The sequence below is a fragment of the Nannobrachium achirus genome, assembly GCF_963921795.1.
Source record: "Nannobrachium achirus genome assembly, chromosome: 23".
Lineage (NCBI taxonomy): Eukaryota > Metazoa > Chordata > Actinopteri > Myctophiformes > Myctophidae > Nannobrachium > Nannobrachium achirus.
Window position 1 is genome coordinate 2,956,584 of NC_137830.1, and position 25,527 is coordinate 2,982,110.

The window sequence follows — 25,527 nt, forward strand, 5'->3', positions numbered from 1 at the left end:
TGCTATTACTTTTCTAAGAGAAAAGTTGTATCGTTTAATTGATATTAATTTATTAGTGAATTAATTTTACCCATTGACTTAGAATGGGAATCGCAAAAACTCACATTCAATATTTTTTTTCTCGCAAACCATAGGGGCTACAGTTTCAAAACTTGGAGAGGAGATTTATAATGATATCAAGGATTAAATAAAAAATAATTTCGTCAGTTGGCCTCATGGTGGCGCTATAACAGTCCACTTTACCTTTCGGCCTGTAACTCTTGAACCGTGGGTCGGAAAATTAAAATTCCTTTTTCCCTGGATTCCTTGGGTCATGACGCATCTCCTCATATAGGCCACGCCCATTTGCGTCAGGATAGATTTTCCGCCATTTTGAATTTTCTTCAAAACACACTTTTTGCTCCTTTTCCTACATATTTTCTCCAAATGTCACAAAAATCGATACACACGATCTATGGACTCATGCGATAAACATATTTAAACGATATTTTGATAGTCCATACCGTTCTTCCGTAACAGGGTTCCAAAGTTAGCGGGAGGAGCCCGTTTTGTAAGAAGTAGCCATAAATCACAAACGAAACATCCAGTCAACACCAAATTTTAACCACAAGTGGGGGGCGCTATACTGAACATATACCCAAAAGCATTTCCACTTCGACCCATAGGGGGCACCACAAACGCGCAAAACGTAACCGTTTCATGCCAAAACGTGTTTTTCAGGGGGAACGGCCCTCTCAAAACGAAACACAAACGATCTCGGGAGCAACGGGACAACGTAATCGCCTTGCGGAACTTGTGGGAGGAGCCTATTTCTTGAAAACAAGAAACCATATTGCTAATGCTAACACATGCTAATGCTAACAAATGCTAATGCTAACAAAGATGCTAATGTTAACACATACAAGGTTGCACACACTTAGCGAGCTGCAGGCACACTTAAAATTTCTTCGAAATTTTCTTTTCTAGTTCTGTTATAGTTTCCCCTTCTAAACTGATGTCAGATGTAGTCAGATGTAAGATGGGGGTGGGGGGGGGGAGGGGGGGGTTAGGGGGGGGACCACTTTCAGTCAGAGCGCTGGTTGACCCACCCAGGAAGGTCTCCACTGCCAGCAGAGCCTCTTGATCAGTCACCACCTCTGACAGAATGGTCAGCTCCTCACACTGGCTGCATTCAAATGCCTTTGTGCAAACCGTCTTCGCTCCGAGACACTTGGCATCACTGTGGAGGTGGAGAGAGAGAGAGAGAGAGAGAGAGAGAGAGAGAGAGAGAGAGAGAGAGAGAGAGAGAGAGAGAGAGGACGGGGACAGAGGACAGAGGACAGATGATGGGACAGGACAGTCAGTAACTTGTTTACATGTGTTATACAGTATACGGTAAATAAGAGAGGGAGAACCTGGGGGCGCCTGCTGGCCTACTGGTCCAGGCACATACCACTTGCCACATAGGCATGGATGCCTGGTTCGATTCCCGATCCGGATAACCTTTCCCGCGTGTCACTCCCCATCTCTCCCCACATTTCCTGTCAGTCTACTGTCCTATCAATAAAGGCATACAAGCCCCCCAAAAAAACAAATCTTTAAGAGAGGTAAAAAACTAATCTTTAAGAGAGGTAAAAAACAAATCTTTAAGAGAGGTAAAAAACTAATCTTTAAGAGAGGTAAAAAACACATCTTTAAGAGAGGTAGAGCCCGCACACCATTTTCCATGTAAAGGATTTGACTTTATTTGTGACATTCTAATCTCACAGGATCTTCATCAGGTCAGCATACTGACCTGATGAAGTCAATCCTTGTCTCTCTTCATATTAGTTTCATTGGCCCATAGCACCCACAATCGACGTGTACATAAGTGCGCTTTGTAAATGTGTTATATAAACATCTTATGGGGGCGGCAGTGGCTCAGGGGTAGAGAAACCACCCCTAGCAAGAGCCTTCAAAAGCTCCAATACATCCAGAACAGCTGCTAGGGTCCTGATGAGAAGGCGCAAATATGATCACATCACTCCCATCCTCCACTCCCTGCACTGGCTTCCCATCGCCTCCCGGACTGAATATAAAATCACCCTCCTAACCCACCAATGCTTTAACTATTGAAAAATAGCAGATATACAAGCTCACAGCGCGGCACCGAGTGCCGCGCTGCGAGCTTGTAGATCTGCCATTTTTGAAAAAATCATGAAAATTTGAATTTTTACCCGATTCTATAAGTGTCTTTTGGATCCTTCTAAGGTTTTTGGAAAAACCCTATGTTTCTATGTCAGCAATCTGGCCAGCCATCGCCCCCCCACCTCAAGGAACTGCTGGAGCCACAGCCCTCAACCCGCAGCCTCGGCTCTGGCAACACAAACCGCCTAAAGGAACGGCACACCAAGCTCCGCACCATGGGAGACAGAGCGTTCTACGCAGCCGCCCCCCTGCTGTGGAACTCGCTCCCAGACCACCTAAGGGCTCCACAGTCTGTTGATGTTTTTAAAAGAGGACTAAAGACTTTCCTTTCTCTATCAACGCTTTGAACGTTCCCGTTCGCCCCATTTTTGACGGCGGCGGAACGCCAATTGTACGTTCTTTGGCTCGTTCTTTTGTACCTTGGTTTGATGTCTGTAACCTGATGAGGGGTCGCGCGGGTGTGTACCGTTGAAACAGCTCCCGCAAAAGTACTCTCAAAATCCCACTGGACGTTAGCATCAATGGAGTAACAAAACACTTCCATTGTGATTTCCTCTGGATCTATTGCTCTGTAGCGACTGAGCAGCCTTGAGCAGCCTTGACAAACGAGAGCCTATCTGAGACCATTTTCACATTAATTCTTGCATGAGGCTGCCCCCTACTGCTGGTAGAGCCACGGTACACCTCTTTAAGGAAAACAAAAAAAAAAATGAATACATCTTTGTCTATATCATCGCAAAGGTAAGGTGCTTTTGCTGGCACAAAACCCAATAATAAATAACAACATCTGGCAGGGAAAAAGTTAACAAAGCTTTCGGTTAGCTAAGCTTTTATGTCTTTAAACCCTGCCGTTTTTAACTTGTTTTAAATTACTTTGATTGCTTTTTGCAAATGTTTTATGTTTTTATTTTTTTCCTGTACTGTAGCACTTTGAGATTTGCTGTCAAAAGTAAAGTGCATTACAAATAAAAATTATTATTATTATTATTATTATTACCATTGGAACGCGGAGGGTTCCCGGTTCGATCCCGGGCTCCCCCAGAGTTAGTGTGGAAGAGTCCTTGAGCAAGACTCTGAACCCCTATAACTAGTTGCTCCCGGTGAGCAGGTTGGTGCCTTGCATGGTTTCCTCCGCCACCGGTGTATGAATGTGTGTGTGAATGGGTGAATGTAATGCACAATCTATGTAAAGCGCCTTGGATAAAGGCTATATAAATGCACCATTCACCATTTATCTTACAGTGATTGTCCAATTGTCCAATTGACAACAACTGTTGTTTTGACTGTCGAGGCACAGAACTGGTGGACAGGTTGGATGGATGGATGGATGGATGGATGGTTGGATGGATGGATGGATGCAAAAACATGATTGCATATTAATCTGCTCCACATTAGGCAGGGGTGTCACACCAAATTCTGGGCCCTGGGTACAAGGATTCACTGCGGGCCCCCCATGAATGTTCTTCATAGGGGGAGGGGGTTTAACCCATTTAGACTGGGAACGCATGATTACGCATTATTTTGTGCTTTAACTATTGAAAAATAGCAGAAATATGCTAGAGCTTGTAGATCTGCTATTTTTGAAAAATCTTTAAAATGGGCGCAAATATATTTGACCCGATTCTATAAATGGCTTCTAAATCCTTCTTAGATTTTTTGAAATACCTATGTTTCTATGTCAGTCAGTGGTGCTCAAACCTTTTCATGTCAAGGACCCCCAAAATGATATGTATTTGGCCACAGACCCCCATCTCAAAATATTTAGTTCCAGGGACCCCCCAGAAGCGAAAGTTATCTCCTATATTCAAAGGTTTGCACACATTGTCATGACTTTTCAAAAATAGCAAATCTACAAGCTCGCAGCGCTGCACTCGGTGCCAGCTTGTATATCTGCTTTTTTTCAATAGCTAAAGTATAAAATAATTAGGGCCCATCCCTCCACCTTGGGAACATGAACATTGAAAATTAAGGCTTGGCCCTAACTGGGCCCTGAATAAAATAATAAACACATTTTTTCTTTTTTCATTGAGCCCGAGGCCCTACCCGGCCCGACTAATTAGCATACATTTTAGGCGCTACCCTACCCTAAATGTCGGGTCGGGTTGGGGCAGAATTTCAGAACTCTACCTGACATGAGGTACAGATGTTTGAAGGAAAGGAAGGAAGGAAGTTAGGAGTTACCTGGTGATGTCATCCAGGGTGACGACCTTCCCTGCCTTCACCGCCGCGTTGAAACAGTCGGCCCCCACCGTCTCCATGGCAACGATGGGCACATCCAGCCAGCCGGCCTCCCTCAGGCCCTGGGCCACCCCACACAGGAGCCCTCCTCCCCCCACAGAGATCACCACAGCCCCAGGCTTCTGGTCGGGGCCCAGGGAGGCCTCTAGCTCTGTGACCACGCTGGCATGGCCCTGCCTGATTCAGATTCAGATTCAGATTACTTTATTAACCATTGTGTAATACACATAGGAATTTGCTTTGGCACACTACATTTTTGCATTCAAATCATTTTTTCACATAAAAACAAAAAACAGACAAACACCAAACAACACCGACAGAACGCAACACGTAGTCACCACAGCAGCCATGGGCGGCGCTATCCTGGAGAACCTGCGCAACAATTCAGGGTGGTCAAACAAAAACAACAAACACAAGGAAAAACAGGTTGACAAACAAAAACAAACAAAAACACAGGAGGGGAAACACTAAAAAGAAAAGGCATAATGTGGAAGCGGGGGGGGGGGGGGGGGGGGGGGGGGTTGTCTGTACGAACAGATAGAGGCGGTGTGGAGGGGAGTGGAGGCGGGTGTGTGCGTGGGGAGGTGTGTATCTGAAGCCTGGAGGGTAGCAGTACAGTAGCAACCGTTAACCCATTTAGGCCAAACATTATTTAACGCTTTAACTATTGAAAAAATAGCAGATATACAAGCTCACAGCGCGGCACCGAGTGCCGCGCTGCAAGCTTGTAGATCTGCTATTTTTGAAAAAGTCGTGAAAATATTTGCAAATCTTTGAATATATGTATTTTTTAAGCGAACATTTGTAACTCAAATTTTGCTTCTGGGTGGTCCCTGGAACTAAATATTTTGAGATGGGGGTCCGTGGCCAAATACATATGAGTTTGGGGGTCACATGAAAAGGTTTGAGAACCACTGACATAGTAGTCTCTCAAGAACAGACTAACTGAGCTCCAGTTATGTGAAAAGGACCTTTTCTTTGACGATGGCTGGCCAGATTGCTGAGATAGAAACACAGGTTTTTCAAAATATCTTCGAAGGATTCAAAAGACACTAATAGAATCGGGTCAAAATTCAAATTTTCACGATTTTTCAAAAATGGCAGATCTACAAGCTCGCAGCGCGGCACACGGTGCCATGTGTATGTATGCCCCACATTTTAGCACGGTAAACGCGATAAAACAATAGAACAAAGCAAATGAAAACATTTTAACACTCACTTTTCTTTTCTCTAATTACAATCTAAAATATGAACCCTTGTTGTAAAAAAAACAAAGTTGTCCTTTAAGTTGGACAAAATGTGGACAAAATATTTCCCCAAATATGGATGTGACTGATGGATAGATGTCTTATGTTATAGACCACATGAGACTCACACAATATGTCCATATATATGGGCATTCCAAGCTATGGGCTTAATATCGATGACATCAGGGATCTCTATAAATGGGCATACAAGGGACAATGACGGAATGTGATGTCACAATGTGATTTCATAGTTCAGCTATAGACATTGAGGCGCGCTCTGACAGGCGTTGCCCACATATTATGTGACGGTTTTCATAGTTAACTGCAACCTACGGTCGCAATAAATTATATGTTTGTGTGTGTGTGTGTGTGTGTGTGTGTGTGTGTGTGTGTGTGTGTGTGTGTTTTTGTGTGTGTGTGTGTGTGTGTGTGTGTGTGTGTGTGTGTGTGTGTGTGTGTGTGTGTGTGTGTGTGTGTGTGTGTGTGTGTGTGTGTGTGTGTGTGTGTGTGTGTGTGTGTGTGTGTGTGTGTGTGTGTGTGTGTGTGTGTGTGTGCGTGCGTGCGTGCGTGCGTGCGTACCATAGCAGGGGGTGGTCAAACGGGGGAACGTAGGTGAGACCCTCGGTCTCTATCAATCTGAGAGCTTCCGCGTTGGCATCGTCCCAAACCTAGTAGTGGACAAACCATGTACCAAAAACCATAGTAATGTAATGTAAACCCAAATCATCATATATATATATATATATATATATATATATATATATCATCATATACAGTATATATATCATCACTGTCGTATCTCCAAGTTTAAAATTTGTATGTTTTTTTAAGCCCTGCTTCATCATACAAGACTGTCGCACAAAACGAGTGTAAATGGCAGATCTACAAGCACACAATGCCTCGCGATGCGAGGCGTTGTGTGCTTGTAGATCGCCTATTTTCACTATTTTAGGCAGGAACATTCACGTCAAGAATATAACAATTAATAACATAATGAACAGATAGACTCGGCAAGATATTGGCAAGGATATTTAACCATTTATTGCATAAATGGAATACAGTTAAACTTGGCGTTTGAAGGGCTCCGCGATCGGAGATGCTCCCTGAATTTTGTGCAGGCATTTCTGAGCATGCTAAGCAAAATCAGGGAACGCAGCAATACCCCCCATAGGGATAGAATAGCAAATAGCAATAACCGTGACATGTAACATAGTCAAATCACAGTATTGAGCTTAACAACATTGACATGAACTTAGACAAAATCACAGTATGAGCTTAACAACATGACATGAACTTAGACAAGATCACAGTACTTGCTTAACCACATTGACATGTAACTTAATCAGACAATCACAAGTATTTGAGCTTAGCCAGAGTGATCATGCAAAGGTGGAGGCTGGGGTGGAGGAGGAAGCAAGCAGCAAATGATTCCGAAGCTTCGGAACCAAGCATTGGTAGGGAAAGCAAGCTCTATTTAAAGGAGCCTTCCCTACTGATTGAGAGCTCTGATTGGAGTATGGCAGTCATGTGACATAATGACCAGCAGATATGTTAATGAGGTATGAGAACAGAGCTGACTGACAACTGACACTCAGACTGGCGGCGACTTGACTCCCATGCCCTGCATAAACTTACGCTATGCTTTATTTTAGGCAGGAACATTCACGTCAAGAATATAACAATTAATAACATAATGAACAGATAGACTCGGCAAGATATTGGCAAGGATATTTAACCATTTATTGCATAAATGGAATACAGTTAAACTTGGCGTTTGAAGGGCTCCGCGATCGGAGATGCTCCCTGAATTTTGTGCAGGCATTTCTGAGCATGCTAAGCAAAATCAGGGAACGCAGCAATACCCCCCAAAACTAATGAGCTTGCTCTCTGTCTTGGCAGGGCTCGGCCAACCAGAGAGCGCTTTAAAACCCCCCAAAACACGGAACCCAACGCCACATAAAACCTGTGTCAGTCAGACTCTGGTTATGTGAAGCAGCAGAGCGCCACTGCAGACTTCTATATGATTAAAGCAAAAAGACTGCAGAGTCTTTACCACAAAGAAGCCATCCTAACGCTTAGCAGTAACTATGTGAACAGCCGCTGGCTGCGATCTCTACGTTGAATTTATTTAACTTATGCAAAAAAGATACAGCTGCATCTTAAAGAGAGATCATTCTATGGATAGTGAAAATGTACCTATTCTGTGTAGCTGCGAAGCTTCGCCTATTCTTGAATGATTAGCCTATTTTAAGAAGCAGATGTTCTTAAAGAAAGGCCATTCGAGCCGGGAAGCTCCCCTGCTGGCCTTGGATTAATTTGCATGATTGATAATTATTTGTATTTTATTATTTTTTATTTATTTATTTTAATTTACTTTTACTTTTAATTTACTTTACTGAGCTGTGCACCGCGCTTAAGGGGAGTGAGCTAATTAAAGTTACCTATGTTTATTGGACATCAACCTGCATGGAGTAGCCTAATCCCTACCAGCTGCGCTGCCCGTGCCACCACCTTGTTGCTTCGGATAGACCGACTCCTCATTCCATCGCGCCCATGGCTTTTTGGGCCGCCAGAATGTCCGCTGTCCCTGGGCGAATGTAACGTTCGAACGCTGTTGACGACCAGCGGCCCATGACTTTGAGTGTTGAAGCTGGGACCAGGGTGGCTGCTGATGTAGCTGCGCCGATGCGGAACGAGTGGGACGTGTACAGCTCTGGAGGCATCCCGCATCTTTTGCAGAGGAGACGGAGTCTGGCCGTAAACCATGCCCTTGACATTGACTTCCCCTTGTCCGTCAGGAACAGGGGCTCGTCTTGCCTCGCCAGGGGACGCTTTTGCAGGTACCGGACCATGGAGGACAGAGGACAAAACATGGTTTTAGTTTGAGAAATAATTACTTGTCCCTTCCTTGTCTGTTTTAGAGTGCTTGAGAAATATTGAATACATGTGAGAATCGACCGTGATATTTGCCATGCTAAGGTCGTGAAGAGGATCAAAGCGATCTGTATTAGAGGTAAATTCCCCACACCTGAGAAACCCGTAGAAAGCAGAGAAGAAAACTGTTTCTAGTAACAAATCAACATATGCACCGAAACACCCCTGCCTTAAGTGAGCCACCAGTTTGTGCACAAGGGGTATAGTAAGAGGAAGTCGCTTGATACAGCTTGCCTCGCCAGAGGCCACGCAGATACCATGAAATGGAGGATAAAAAGAAGTATTAGTTGAGAACGTAGACTGGATTGCCTTGTTGCACTACCCGGCTGAATATCAATTAACTCATACCATCATAAGGTGCTGCAGAGACTTGAATATACTTAGAATCATCTTGAGCCTTGTTGCAACGATCATTATTATAATTATAATTAATTATAATACAACCATGCAATCTATATAATACATCTGACTTATCAGCCATATAATTATGCCTTTAGATGAAGATGGTTTGATTAACGAATGACCTGCCTTTCATGGCTCGGGAGGAGGTCCAGGTGAGCATCCTCGATCCAGAATCCTCGATCATCCCATTCCCGACACATGGATGTCGCTCATGAAACAGGCAGGCAGCCACTCCCGTCTGCCGAATCTGTAGCGTGCAAGCAGGCGGGCCAGCAGGGGGCGGGCGCGCAGCAGGCAGGCGGGCGGGTGTGCAGCAGGCGGGCAGGCAGCGTGCAGGCAGGCGGGAGTACAGGCAGCATGCAGGCAGGCGGGCTCATGGTTGCAGCAGAAGTAGCGTTAGCTGAAGCTGTAGTAGCAATGCCCTCTGCAGTGCCGACCGGCTCCTGACTGGCCTCATGGTATTATACAGTAGTGGACGAACTATAAAGATAAACATGTTAGCAGAAAGCACGCAGCACTGCAGCACAACGCTGCAATGAAATGCTGCAGCAGCTCCAGTATGAAGCTGAAAAGTTAAACATGATGTTAGCAGCAGACATGTAGCAGCCTCAGCAAGAAGCTATAAAGAAAAACACAATTTAGCAGAACATGTAGCAGCTTTAGCCTGAAGCTGCAATGATAAAACCTGAGGCCGTAGCAGTGGGCATGCCGCAGCTCCGGCATGGAGCTGTAATGATAACATGATGTTAGCAACCGACATGTATCAGCTTTAGCATGAGTTGTAAAGTTAAACATGATGTCAGCATTAACTAGCAGTAGCATTAGCTGTAATTATTAGCAGTTATGCTAGCAGGCAGCAGCAGGTTGAGTGGAGCTAGCAATAGCTGAAATTATAAGACACATGATAGTATCTGACTGAAGGAGCAGCAACAAGCCATTAGCACAATTATGTGATCATTGTAGCATCCGAGATAGCAGCACGACTGATAAAGAAAGAAGCCTGGAAATGAAACATGTTGTTAGCAACAGACATGTAGCAGCTTTAGCATGAGCATAAGTTGAGCATACAGAGAAATGGTAGAGTCAAAGCAACAGCCAGCCTGCAGTAAATAGTTTTTACACCGAAGAGCCTTTCAGTGTGCAAAATTACAGAACAAGTGTTTAACGCTGTTCCGAACAACGTTCAGCATGTACTGGCTGTGCATAGATACAATAATCAACTCAGTTTATCCATTTCACATGGCCACTTAAGTGTTATCATGCTAGCGTTTGTAGCACAAGACATTAGCGTTAGCCGCTAACATAAGCATTTAGCAGTGAACAAGCTTTTCACATGGCTATCCCAGTGTTGCCATGCTAGCGTTGTAGCATGAGACAATGACAACCCCTGAGTTACTAGCATTAGCCTCAAACATTAGCATTTAGCAGTGAACAAGCCTCTCCCCATGCTGGAATGTATCCTCTTACTCTATACAACTCAAAGGTTCCAAATGCGCTAACATTAGCATTTAGCAGTGAACAAGCCTCTCACCATGCTGGAATATTCCTCTCACTCAAACCTCTCTCTCAAAGGTTCCTGAGTAAATAGGGAGAGCTTCCTAGGATCTCCTTTTAGTAGAACTGTACCATCATGCAACTGTACTTTTCCCATGCAACCTTCTAACAAGTCTTCAACTCTCCCCACACTACACACACAGTAGCTGCTTGACCTCATGTGGCTCAAAAAGGGAATTAACCCACTCTGCACACAGACTAGGCTGATTCTAACAGGAAGCATGTTGGAAGGATGTTGAAAGCAAGCCAAATAAGCAACTTTACTTCAGAACAAGCCCGAACAAAACAACCCACAACTAGAAGTTATGGGGAAACAAGACCGAGTTGCTTATAATGGGCAGACCTGGCAACACTGCTAGACTGAGAACAGTGTGAATGTGTATGGTAGCAGTACATAGACTACACTACCCATGATGCATTGCCCATTTAACAACCTCCCTTATCAACTTTCCACCATTCCACCACATAGGACATTAACTATGGTGTTTATAAAGCCAAATAATCACCTGTGCAAGAACCTTCATTTCCATTCTTAAGCAAGTGTGAGAGTGAGCGTGTTTGATCCTCGCTTGAATGCCGCAATCTCACCTACTTTACTCCAAGTAGTGGCAGTTAGTTGAATATGGACTAATTCAACTGTAGCACATGACAATCTCTTTCATGGTAACAAGTTCTTACACCCATGAAAGGCATATGTTAACCATTAAACATTTAAACCCCTTCCATAAACTTCTAACATCTTGAAATGCTGTACCACTGAATTATCTAAGCATCAATATTTGATTCAAGACTCTTACCGAATACTAGCTGAACCACTCCTCAAGGACAGGTCCCCAACAAACACTCGGACTCAGGCTTCTGCATGGCCAAACAGGCCCAGACGCAGCCACCTCCCCTTATGCTCTGCCCTTAAAGGGGCAGTGCTACTCCTGTAAACACTTGACATGATTCCTGAATGAGCAAAGCATTAATCTTAATACACAAATATACTCAGTAGTTCCAACCTGCCTGCAGAGTAAAAGTAGCATTAGTATATGATTAGCAGCAATGTTGGGAAAAGAGGCATATATTAGAAGTGAGCAATAGCATCAGAATATCATCCATGCATGATATCAATAATAGCATAGGCTACACCTGTTTAAAGCAGGATGGGAATCCCTGCATGGAGCCATGCATCTGAAGGGAGTATGGCCACACCGGCCAACATGTTGGATTAGCTGCCGAACTAGCTGGTGTTTGCAGAGTGTAGCCCTGCGATTAAAGATTTAAGAAACCCAGTGTGGCATCTGCTGGAGACAAACAGCACTGGAAGCTGGGCAGGAACAACAGTTCACATACTGTTCTAGGCAGCACAAATCACAGCCAATGCCATCATGGTTCGGGGTGCACTGTAGAGCAAAGCATGCTGTTAGCTTATGTTGCTACAAACAATTTGAAGCTTCCACTACTACCACTGTTAGCATATGCTATACTGTTGAAATGTTTTCTCTTCTGAGAAGCAAGCATGCTAGTAATACATTTTAGATGAGACCTTGTTCAAGTTATGAGTAGTAGTAAACACGTAAATGAGAACTAATGAAGTAGTGCATCATGATAGCTGTAGTTAACATTAGGCATAATACTGTTAGCAGTAGCATAGTGATAGCAACAGATATAAAAGCAGGCTAGCATTGCTATTGAAGCAGCACGGCAGTAAGCAGTATCTAAAGCAGAACCATATGGTATCACCAAGCTTTCGAGCAGAACCAGAGAGTAGAGCAGCCGCAGCAGCAAGCAGCAAATGATTCCGAAGCTTCGGAACCAAGCATTGGTAGGGAAAGCAAGCTCTATTTAAAGGAGCCTTCCCTACTGATTGAGAGCTCTGATTGGAGTATGGCAGTCATGTGACATAATGACCAGCAGATATGTTAATGAGGTATGAGAACAGAGCTGACTGACAACTGACACTCAGACTGGCGGCGACTTGACTCCCATGCCCTGCATAAACTTACGCTATGCTTTATTTTCAAAACGATAAATACAAAACTAACAGTTTTGGACATACAAGGTTTCCACCCGACAACAACAAAATATATATATACAAGGTTTCTGCCCGACAGCGACAATATAGTGTAATATGCACATTATGGATATCCTATGGGATAATACTGAAGTGATAGTAGCCTATATATAATGCCCACCTTGCCCACTATGTTGACAGTGATAGTATCCTATATATAATGCCCACCTTGCCCACTATGTTGACAGTGACAGTAGCCTATATACAGTGTTGTACCCGAATGCGTTCAATGAACAATCGTTCATGAACACGTTCTGCAAGCTCACAACGCGTCGCATCCACGAGACAACGTGAGCTTGACAGCTATTTTAACCAACGTGGAAACATGCTGTGCGCGAGGTTTAGAAACTTCTGCCTTCAGCCCTTCACAATAAGGGTGCAGGAAGACTGGGCACTGGGCACCTAAATATTGTGGGCACCTCAAAAAAATATTGCTGTGTATGGTTCTATATGGGCTGTGTCAATAATTTTGACAAATAATAGCTTGCAGCAACGTCTAAAGATTTTCTTTTCTTTTTTTTAATAGCCAAAAGTATAAAGATATTATGGTTAAAAAAAGAACTTAAAAGAACTAAGTTAGTTCATTTTGGGGAACCATGAACTTTAGTTCAAAATGTAAAATGATGAACTATGAAATGAACTAGTTCATTTCAGAAGTTTTGAACTTGAACTTGAACTAGTTCCTTTTGAAAGTGAACTTTCCCAACACTGCCTATATATAATGCCCACCTTGCCCAATATGTTGACAGTGATAGTAGCCTATATATAATGTCACCTTGCCCACTATGTTGACAGTGATAGTAGCCTATATATAATGACAACCTTGCCCACTATGTTGACAGTGAAAGTAGCCTATATATAATGCCCACCTTGCCCACTATGTTGACAGTGATAGTAGCCTATATATAATGACAACCTTGCCCACTATGTTGACAGTGAAAGTAGCCTATATATAATGCCCACCTTGCCCACTATGTTGACAGTGATAGTAGCCTATATATAATGTCACCTTGCCCACTATGTTGACAGTGATAGTAGCCTATATATAATGTCACCTTGCCCACTATGTTGACAGTGATAGTAGCCTATATATAATGCCCACCTTGCCCACTATGTTGACAGTGATAGTAGCCTATATATAATGCCCACCTTGCCCACTATGTTGACAGTGATAGTAGCCTATATATAATGTCACCTTGCCCACTATGTTGACAGTGATAGTAGCCTATATATAATGCCCACCTTGCCCACTATGTTGACAGTGATAGTAGCCTATATATAATGCCCACCTTGCCCACTATGTTGACAGTGATAGTAGCCTATATATAATGCCCACCTTGCCCACTATGTTGACAGTGAAAGTAGCCTATATATAATGCCCACCTTGCCCACTATGTTGACAGTGATAGTAGCCTATATATAATGCCCACCTTGCCCACTATGTTGACAGTGATAGTAGTCTATATATAATGTCACCTTGCCCACTATGTTGACAGTGATAGTAGCCTATATATAATGCCAACCTTGCCCACTATGTTGACAGTGATAGTAGCCTATATATAATGCCACCTTGCCCACTATGTTGACAGTGATAGTAGCCTATATATAATGCCCACCTTGCCCACTATGTTGACAGTGATAGTAGCCTATACAGTATATAATGCCCACCTTGCCCACTATGTTGACAGTGATAGTAGCCTATACATGGGTCAGTGACGTGACGCCCCAAAAAATGTGTTTTTAAAAAAACTTTAAATTGCAGGCATAAAAGTTATTTACTTTTGTTCTACTCACTCTCAACCTTATGGAAATACATTTTGTTTTTAGATATTTTATTGGAATCAGACTTTATTCAGCAGTTTGTTGTACTTGTGCCTAAAATCGTCATATGGTGTGACATGAAAATAATTGTTCATAAAATGAAAATGGAGTACATCTTTCTTAAGTTACTCACTTTATCAAAGTCCTTTATCATAACTAACCAGTGATCCACTATAGTTTTTTGAAAATTAATTATATCTGTATATTTTTTTCATAATCGACACTCTGTGTGAGGCCCATGTTCATGATCTTACAACATATTTTAAATGTATTCTGTCAAAACTTTCTCTAAAATTACACAAATATTTGTGACTCTTCCTGATAATATTCTCTATGTAATCCATAAACATTGTTTTGGTTTAATCATTAATAAAGGTATGATTTCTCACTATTTGGAATGTCACACCAAATGATTTAGTGTCACACCGTATGATCATATCTTCATGTGTCAAAGCAAACTGTGTTTTAACCTACCTATTAGTGAGTACTGAACTTTACTGATTGATTAAACAATTACCCAGGATAACATGGCCTTAATATTTCTGAACAGGATATTATTGTAGGGCTTTAACATGGGATAAGAAAGAATTGTAGTAGTAGATGGATGATGAGGATGTGCACAGGAATGCTACGCACACCTAAGTCTTCTGCCGGCCCACGGCAGAAGGATCCTAAAGGGACAATAAGGCGCATAGCCACACTTGGAGCCAAGGCATTGAAGGCAACATTTTATTAACACCAATTAGTGGAAACAGAACTCAGCATTCAGGTAAATTGCTTTTTTCCGAAGTCTCCTGAACTTGAACACAGCATTTTGTGTTGAACAAATGTAATTAGGAATCATGACATTACACCACATCTCCACTAGCTAAAGAGTGCTGGGTTGCGCAACTCTGAAAATAGCTGATCTACAAGCTCTCGCAGCACAACGTGTTGAGAGCTTGTAGATCAGCTATTTTCGCTAGTTTTGTCTCGGGTCCTACCTTAACACTGTCCACTGTCCAGTCCAGTGAGTCAAAGTACAAAAGTATTAGATCAGATTAGATTATACATTTAGACTGTATTGTACATCAGCCAGTCGTATTTGGTGAGGGTAGCAAACCGGCTGCCTTGTTGCGGTTCTGCTATGCCACAGACAACCTCCTGCTCTTCGTAGAAAATGCAGTCTCGCCCCTTTGGCTCCTCTCTCCTTGCTGGGTCATTGTTTAGTTTCTCCCTGTACTTTCTCGTTCTCTCAGCACTTGTCATTTTCCAGCTGACAAAAGAAAATGGAATGTATAGTTTAAGACAAAGAGAAAATATTGTTTAGATTGAAACAATATGTTAAGGTTTCTGTGAAGGGGTTTCTGCTCTGTCTGCTCTGTCTGATGAATTTGAAGTATCACTGAATGAAGCTAAATTACATTTTATGTAAAAATGTTTAAAACAAATGTTTAAATGTACAAAAGAAACATGGAACTTTGTTATTTGTTGTTATATCTGTAGTTAAATACAGTATAAATCATATGGTGTGACAGTCAAGTCATATGGTGTGACAAGCAGACATGTCACACCATATGATTAAGTGTCACACCATATTACTGTTTTCTCCATTTAGGTTTACCTTGAGGCTACTATGTACACATTAGCATGCTAACAGCATGCTAGCTATAACAAAGCAGCCTAGATCTACATGGAAATATGACCAAAACTTCAAATAACTTAAGCTTTTTTTAAAGAAAAGGTGTCACACCAAAAGACATCCAGAATGGTGAGTTTGTCAACGTTTCAACAAGATGGCATTTCATGAAAATGTTAAAATCATAACTCACCTCAGACACCTGTCTTGCAGTTGTGCTGGGAGTGCTGAATAGCCTTACAGAAGAAGGACCTCTCTAGCCAATAGGTGTCCAAATAATTGCCTGTTTAATTTTTCCAAACTAGTGTCACACCAAATGATTTTGGGTTGGGGGACAAAATGTTTTTGATCAGAAATGACTGAAAACATTATGCTTTGACTTTGAAAAGATATAGGCTCAAAATAGACATTTTTTTTAGCCTAAATTCATTTTCAAATGATTTTTAGCAATTCTTTTTCTTAGTTTTATTCAAGTTCCCACTTTGAGAAACAAGGTCAGGACAGTCACACCATATGAGTTTTGCCATGTTTGGTTGAAGATTCTGAAGAAATGAGGAATGAAATGTTTGAATCTTGAGTAAGTTCACATAAAGCTTAATGTCCTGCACAATATTCAGAAGGTTTTTGACAAATATATTTTTTATTTATACATGTTTGACACCGAGGACAGCGAAAACGTTACGTCACGTCACCCACCCACATAATGCCCACCTTGCCCACTATGTTGACAGTGATAGTACCCTATATATAATGCCCACCTTGCCCACTATGTTGACAGTGACAGTAGCCTATATATAATGCCCACCTTGCCCACTATGTTGACAGTGATAGTAGCCTATATATAATGCCCACCTTGCCCACTATGTTGACAGTGATAGTAGCCTATATATAATGCCCACCTTGCCCACTATGTTGACAGTGATAGTAGCCTATATGCCCACCTTGCCCACTATGTTGACAGTGATAGTAGCCTATATATAATGCCCACCTTGCCCACTATGTTGACAGTGATAGTAGCCTATATGCCCACCTTGCCCACTATGTTGACAGTGATAGTAGCCTATATATAATGCCCACCTTGCCCACTATGTTGACAGTGATAGTAGCCTATACATAATGCCCACCTTGCCCACTATGTTGACAGTGATAGTACCCTATATATAATGCCCACCTTGCCCACTATGTTGACAGTGACAGTAGCCTATATATAATGCCCACCTTGCCCACTATGTTGACAGTGATAGTAGCCTATATATAATGCCCACCTTGCCCACTATGTTGACAGTGATAGTAGCCTATATATAATGCCCACCTTGCCCACTATGTTGACAGTGATAGTAGCCTATATGCCCACCTTGCCCACTATGTTGACAGTGATAGTAGCCTATATATAATGCCCACCTTGCCCACTATGTTGACAGTGATAGTAGCCTATATGCCCACCTTGCCCACTATGTTGACAGTGATAGTAGCCTATATATAATGCCCACCTTGCCCACTATGTTGACAGTGATAGTAGCCTATATATAATGCCCACCTTGCCCACTATGTTGACAGTGATAGTAGCCTATATATAATGCCACCTTGCCCACTATGTTGACAGTGATAGTAGCCTATATATAATGCCCACCTTGCCCACTATGTTGACAGTGATAGTAGCCTATATATAATGCCCACCTTGCCCACTATGTTGACAGTGATAGTAGCCTATATATAATGCCCACCTTGCCCACTATGTTGACAGTGATAGTAGCCTATATATAATGTCACCTTGCCCACTATGTTGACAGTGATAGTAGCCTATATATAATGCCCACCTTGCCCACTATGTTGACAGTGATAGTAGTCTATATATAATGCCCACCTTGCCCACTATGTTGACAGTGATAGTAGCCTATATATAATGCCAACCTTGCCCACTATGTTGACAGTGATAGTAGCCTATATATAATGCCCACCATGCCCACTATGTTGACAGTGATAGTAGCCTATATATAATGCCCACCTTGCCCAATGTTGACAGTGATAGTAGCCTATATATAATGCCCACCTTGCCCACTATGTTGACAGTGATAGTAGCCTATATATAATGCCCACCTTGCCCACTATGTTGACAGTGATAGTAGCCTATATATAATGCCCACCTTGCCCACTATGTTGACAGTGATAGTAGCCTATATATAATGCCCACCTTGCCCACTATGTTGACAGTGATAGTAGCCTATATATAATGCCCACCTTGCCCACTATGTTGACAGTGATAGTAGCCTATATATAATGCCCACCTTGCCCACTATGTTGACAGTGATAGTAGCCTATATATAATGCCAACCTTGCCCACTATGTTGACAGTGATAGTAGCCTATATATAATGCCCACCTTGCCCACTATGTTGACAGTGATAGTAGCCTATATGCCCACCTTGCCCACTATGTTGACAGTGATAGTAGCCTATATATAATGCCCACCTTGCCCACTATGTTGACAGTGATAGTAGCCTATATATAATGCCCACCTTGCCCACTATGTTGACAGTGATAGTAGCCTATATATAATGCCCACCTTGCCCACTATGTTGACAGTGATAGTAGCCTATATATAATGCCCACCTTGCCCACTATGTTGACAGTGATAGCCTATATATAATGTCCACCTTGCCCACTATGTTGACAGTGATAGTAGCCTATATATAATGCCCACCTTGCCCACTATGTTGACAGTGATAGTAGCCTATATATAATGCCCACCTTGCCCACTGTTGACAGTGATAGTAGCCTATATATAATGCCCACCTTGCCCACTATGTTGACAGTGATAGTAGCCTATATATAATGCCCACCTTGCCCACTATGTTGACAGTGATAGCCTATATATAATGCCCACCTTGCCCACTATGTTGACAGTGATAGTAGCCTATATATAATGCCCACCTTGCCCACTATGTTGACAGTGATAGTAGCCTATATATAATGCCCACCTTGCCCACTATGTTGACAGTGATAGTAGCCTATATATAATGCCCACCTTGCCCACTATGTTGACAGTGATAGTAGCCTATATATAATGCCCACCTTGCCCACTATGTTGACAGTGGCTCCCTGGGTTCCGCAGTCTGTCCACCACCAGCTGAGGAGACGAGGCGGGCACCACGATGGTGGCTGGCAGTGCCATCTTCCTGGCCACGTAGGCTGCTGCCATGCCCGCGTTGCCCCCTGTACAGACAGCACAGCACGCAGGGCATCGCTTATACTCTCTAACACACTGGTTCCCAAACTTAAACACTTGTAGGAGTTGGCATTACATTTAGTTTGACTTGATCCATTCCATTGTGAAAATAGCCGATCTACATGCTCACAACGCCTCACGTTTTGCGAGGCGTTGTGAGCTTGTAGATCTTCTATTTTCACAATTTCTGCCTCTAATATTTGACAATTTGACCAGAGGTACTAAAAAGGTCTTTAAAGTCCTTAAATTGTCACTTTAGAAATGTGCAGAAAGATACCCTGTACACACGTATACTGTATGTTGGTCTGTTTACTGTTGAGTGAGAAAACAAAAGTGATATTTGGGAAAATATCACTTCCTACCTAACAGGGTGCCTCAGAGTTATTACAAGGGGTCCTCCAAATCTTTGAGTGATAGAAACCTTTTTTCTCCTTTTTTATATTAACCACTTGAACCCTAGTGTTCTTATTCAGGGAACCGATCTGACATGAGTTAACCGATCTGCTATTTGATCTGCTTGTAGATCTGCTATTTGCTTCTAGATTGCTATTTGCAAAGAGCTTTTGGTGTAGAGGGGAAAAAGAGCAGACTAAGTACAAAGTGAAAGGTCAGGTTTATTAAGTATTGACGGTTCAAGTGTTTAAAATATAAATTGACATGAATCCAAAATACACAATACATGATTGTACTCTCAAACGATGAAACAATATGGAACCTTTGAAAAGGTTGTGGCCTTGTGGGGGTCCCTGCTTCATCTCTCTCTCAACTAAGGGGTCCTTGGCCTGAAAACGTTGAAGACCCCTGGCATGGGCCATACATGGCCAAGAGTGCACAAGTCGCAAGTTGGCACCTGGACAGGACAGAGTGCAGTTCTAGTTAAATGTTCACACCAAGTTGGTGAAATCCTGCTCCATGGAATCCACATGACCCAAATCAGTCACACTGAGAGCTTCAAACCCATTCAGAACGGGTACACATTATTGTGTATCATTATTTTATGCTTTAACTATTGAAAAATAGCAGATCTACAAGCTCACAGCGCGGCACCGAGTGCCGCGCTGCGAGCTTGTAGATCTGCTATTTTTGAAAAATCTTGAAAAATTGAATTTTTAGCCGATTCTATAAGTGTCTTTTGAATCCTACTAAGGTTTTTTTTTGAAAAACGTATGTTCCTATGACGGCAATCTGGCCAGCCATCGTCAAAGAAAAGGTCCTTTTCACTTAAATGGAGCTCAGTTAGTCTGTTCTTGAGAGACTACTATGTCAGCGGTTCTCAAACCTTTTCATGTGAAGGACGCCCAAAATGATATTTATTTGGCCAAGGACCCCCAACCCAAAATATTTAGTTCCAGGGACCACCCAGAAGCAAAATTTGAGTTACAAACGTTCGCTTTGAAAATACATAATATTCAAAGATTTGCACACATTTTCACAACTTTTTTCAAAAATAGCAGATCTACAAGCTCGCAGCGCGGCACTCGGTGCCGCGCTGTGAGCTTGTATATCTGCTATGTTTCACTGGTTAAAGCATTCAATAAGTCTAGGCCTGAATGGGTTGATCCTCTCACCTGAAGAGCAGACCACTCCTTTAGACTGCCTGGCCAGCTGCAGAGAAGAGGAGACAAAAACAGAGGAGGAGAAAAAAGAGAGGAAAGGAATGAGTGTGTTCATATGTTCTATGACAGGGGTCTTCAACAGGGGCTCCGGGACCCCTAGGGGGTCCTCAGAGTTACTACAGGGGGTCCTCCAAATCTTTGTGTGATAGAAACTTTTTTTTCTCCTTTTTTATATTAACCACTTGAACCCTAGCGTCCATATTCTGGGAACTTTAGCCAAAAATAGCAGATCTGCAAGCTCACAACGCCTCGCACTGCGAGTTTTGGTGTAGAGGGGGAAAAGAGCGGACTAAGTACAGAGTGAAAGGTTAAGTTTATTAAGTAGCCTATTGACGGTTCAAGTGGTTCAATATCTGAAAACACAAATTGACATGAATCCAAAATACACTGATGATTGTGCTGTCAAACGAATAAACTCTATGGAATCTATGAAAAGGTAGTGGGGGTCCCTGAGTACCGGAGTAGGCCTACTGTAACTCCACTACAATTATTTGAAAACTTTAGTTACTGGTCACTTTCTATATTTAGATCTTTATTAAACATACATTAAGCCATTTGAAAATAGACGATCTACAAACGATCTGTACAAGCTCACACTGCGTTGCATCGCGACGCATTGTGAGCTTGTAGATCTGCTATCGTGACGCATTGTCAGCTTGTAGATCTGCTCATTTCAAAAGACTTGTCTACAATTTATACATTCGAAAACTTGTGAAACGAGACATTCCACATAATGAGTACTTTCTTTCTACGTTTGGTGCTTTATACCAAAACCTTTGTAGGCTACTTTTACTCAAGTAAATGATTAATTCTGGACAGGACTTTTACTTGTAACAGAGTATTTCATTTTCTACACTGCAGTATTGATACTTTTACTCGAGCAAATGCATAATTGAATACTTTTTTCTACCACTGTTGTGTCACTGGAGCAGAGGTTTTCAAAGCGGGTGACGGGGCACCCTGGGGTGCCGTGACGGCAGTCCAAGGGTGCCGTGAGATAATTTGATAATATTTGGAATTTATTTTGACAAATATTTAGTATCATTTTAAACTTGAAGTACAAAGTTATTTTCAGTAAGTTCTAACCAAAATGGCGATTATCTCAACGTTTTCCACGCAACATAATCACTAAAATATCGTCACTGTCGGGCAGAAACCTTGTATCTCCAAGTTTCAAATGTGTACGTCTTTTGGTAAAGACTGTCGCACAAAACTAGTGAAAACAGCCGATCTACAAGCACACAACGCCTCGCATCGTGAGGTGTTGTGTGCTTGTAGATCTGCTGTTTTCACTAGTTTAGTACATTTTATAGATGATAAATACAAAATGAACGGTTTTGGACATACAAGATTTCCACCCGACAACGACGATATGCTATAAATATAAGGTGCTGGGAGTGAGTCGTGAGAATTATGTAGGGGTGCCTCGGATTTAAAAAATATATATTTATGGGGTGCCCTGAGACAAAAACGTCTGGGAACCCTGGAGCACTGGAGGCTACCTGTTGGCAGAGGTGAAGGCCTGTAGGCTACCTGAACACTGGAGGCTACCTGTTGGCAGAGGTGTCCTATCCCTCGTATCTTGAAGGAGCCAGAGGGCTGGCAGCTCTCCATCTTCAGGTAGACGGGGGTTCCCAGCCGTTTGGACATGGAGACGCTCTCTAGCAGGGGGGTGTTGATGTGGAAATGATCTGACATCACTGCAGCTGGCACTGTGTGCAGAGAGAAACCCTTTAAATGATCTGACATCACTGCAGCTGGCACTGTGTGCAGAGAGAAACCCTTTAAATGCTCTGACATCACTGCAGCTCAATGTGTGCAGAGAGAAACCCTTTAAATGCTCTGACATCACTGCAGAGAGAAAGCCTTTAATTTAAATGCTCTGACATCACTGCAGAGAGAAACCCTTTAAATGCTCTGACATCACTGCAGAGAGAAACCCTTTAAATGCTCTGACATCACTGCAGCTCACACTGTGTGCAGAGAGAAACCCTTTAAATGCTCTGACATCACTGCAGCTCACACTGTGTGCAGAGAGAAACCCTTTAAATGCTCTGACGTCACTGCAGCTCACACTGTGTGCAGAGAGAAACCCTTTAAATGCTCTGACATCACTGCAGCTCACACTGTGTGCAGAGAGAAACCCTTTAAATGCTCTGACATCACTGCAGCTCACTGTGTGCAGAGAGAAACCTACGAGGCTTTCAGGAAGTAAACACAAATGCACGGGGAAGACAAACCTGCACACTTATAACCCCCACCTTGTCTATTAGAATAATGTTAACTTCATAGACACAGAAAAAACAGAAAAAGTACAAGACTATGGCACCACCTCTTTAACTATATGGGTGTTGGGTGGGAACCCTAACCCTAACCCTAACCCTAACCCTATATTCAGATTGTATTTGTCCAGGGGTCCAGCTAAACAGAAACAGATTGTATTTGTCCAGGGGTCCAGCTAAACAGAAACAGATTGTATTTGTCCAGGGGTCCAGCTAAACAGAAACAGATTGTATTTGTCCAGGGGTCCAGCTAAACAGAAACAGATTGTATTTGTCCAGGGGTCCAGCTAAACAGAAACAGATTGTATTTGTCCAGGGGTCTAAACCCTGCTAAACAGAAAATACTTGGTGGGTTGTCAATGTCAGCCAGTCAGGAGGAGAACCCATTCATCAATTTCACTGGTCTATCCTCTCCATCTCTAGAAAGAAATTAATTGGTATGAAAATGACCTGAAAATGTATTTCCTTTTTACTGAAGAGCTGGAGAGACAGACCTTGTCATTGAACAACGCTCAATAATACATTGCTATCACAATACTGTATAGACAGTTTTTTTTTAGCAGTAAATATGCCATGTCAAGCTGTTTTACCACATGGCAATTACCTAATTGAAAAGGTCTTGTGAAATACCAATCAAACATATTTAACAGGTACAACACGTGTATTTGTTATAACATTTTAAAAGAATGTCACATGTGGGTCTTCTTGCATTTCTAACCTGTGCTACACTGCCACCTGGTGGGTGGACATCGCAATAATAAATACACTAACAGATGTCTGGTGTTTATGGTTTTCAAACGCTAAAGCAGAGAGAGAATCCGAGAGAGAGAGAGAGAGAGAGTGAGGGGGGGGAGGGGGGGGGGGGGGGGGGAATGTCTTCTGCAAATAACCACCTAAATAATACCCTCGTGAGGACTGATAATTATGCATCTTTTAAAATATGAAAGGTTCATTCACAAACGGGACGCCGACCACACAGCTTCATATTTGAAAGGGGGAAACGTGAATATGTTTGTGTGTGTAGCCTACTTGAATCTGTATTGATGTACATGAAATATTGTATAGAATATTATGAAAAATGCACACTGTCTGCTGGTATCCAGGTCATTAATGTTAATATTACCAACATGCACTTCTCTGTTTTGGTCATAGAATTGGATGGATCAAGACAGTCATCATGTCATGCACTAATCTAATCTACAGTAAGTTATGTCACGTTGTCTAAAATGATATTAAAAGCAGACTTACATTACATAGACTACTGACAGCGTAGATGAAGCTCTATGTTGTTGCTTATGTGGTCTGAGTAATGATCATGAATTCTTGATGGGCACACAAATCTACTATGAAATTGTAAGGAGACTAGACCCCATATCCCGGGGGGACAGGAGCATTGTGATTGGCTAGGTTGGTTGTGAGGGGGAGGTAACTTTTAACCAGGGGTAGACTAGAGCAGTGGTTCTCAACCTGTGGGTCGGGTCCCCAAATTATTTTGGGGGTCCCCAGATGATTAACTTAATGGTAATGTGGGCAACATTGTTTTCTCTCTTAACGGTAAACAATTTAACCAACATTAAGTTTAAGTGTGTAGGCTATGGAGGGTATCTGCCCCTTTCTAAAGTGACAATTTAAGGATTTTTTAATACCTCTAATATGGCAAATTAAACATTGGTCAAACAGTCAAATATTAGAGGCAGAAATTGTGAAAATAGCAGATCTACATGCTGTTTTCACAATAAAACCGTGTTATACAAAATGTAATGCCTCAACTCTTGTCAGGGTATAGGGGGTCCCCAGTTAAAATATGATTATTTTGGGGGTCGAGGCCTGAAAAGGTCGAGGACCACACTGGACTAGACTAGAGCAGCCAAAAACTGTCTCAACTCAAGTTCAAATAATAACAATGACTCAAGTAGGAGATGTAAAACATAATTTCTTGGATAAGAGTAAGAAAGTATCTATAGTGAGAAGAGAAGAACAAAACTACTCATACTGGATTACTTAACTATGCTCTGCCTGATTAATATTCAGAATGTATTGTTGAAATGTATAAAATATACAATTATAAGTGTTTGTCCAATAAATACCGGTAAACAAAATTGTCCCTCTGAGAGAATGAAACAAATGGAATGAGGGCAGTCTACATTGAATTAAAAGACAACAGACAATGGTAAACATGAAAGTAACAAGCAGAATGTAGCTATAATTATTTGAAAATGTATACTTTTACTCTTTTTCTTTGGCCAGTGATTAGCCTATACATTTCAGTACAACTTAACTTCAAAGCAACTTACCATGCACACTGAGTAACTCCAGCCCTCTAAGCTGTCAACATAAAAACGTCAACCTTTGAATTCCTGCCAAG

The 25,527-nt window shown here is 42.2% G+C and overlaps 1 pseudogene across 1 annotated transcript in view; it reads right to left on the reverse strand.

Annotated features, from left to right (window-relative positions):
- LOC308308496 overlaps positions 1–25,527 on the reverse strand; it is a 190,067-nt pseudogene that overhangs the window by 141,082 nt on the left and 23,458 nt on the right. The window contains exons 7-9 of the transcript in view: positions 22,432–22,592; positions 20,833–20,869; positions 19,111–19,251 (exon numbers count right to left, since the gene is read on the reverse strand). The product of the transcript in view is annotated as an uncharacterized misc_RNA (transcript). The remainder of the gene's footprint in view (positions 1–19,110; positions 19,252–20,832; positions 20,870–22,431; positions 22,593–25,527) is intronic.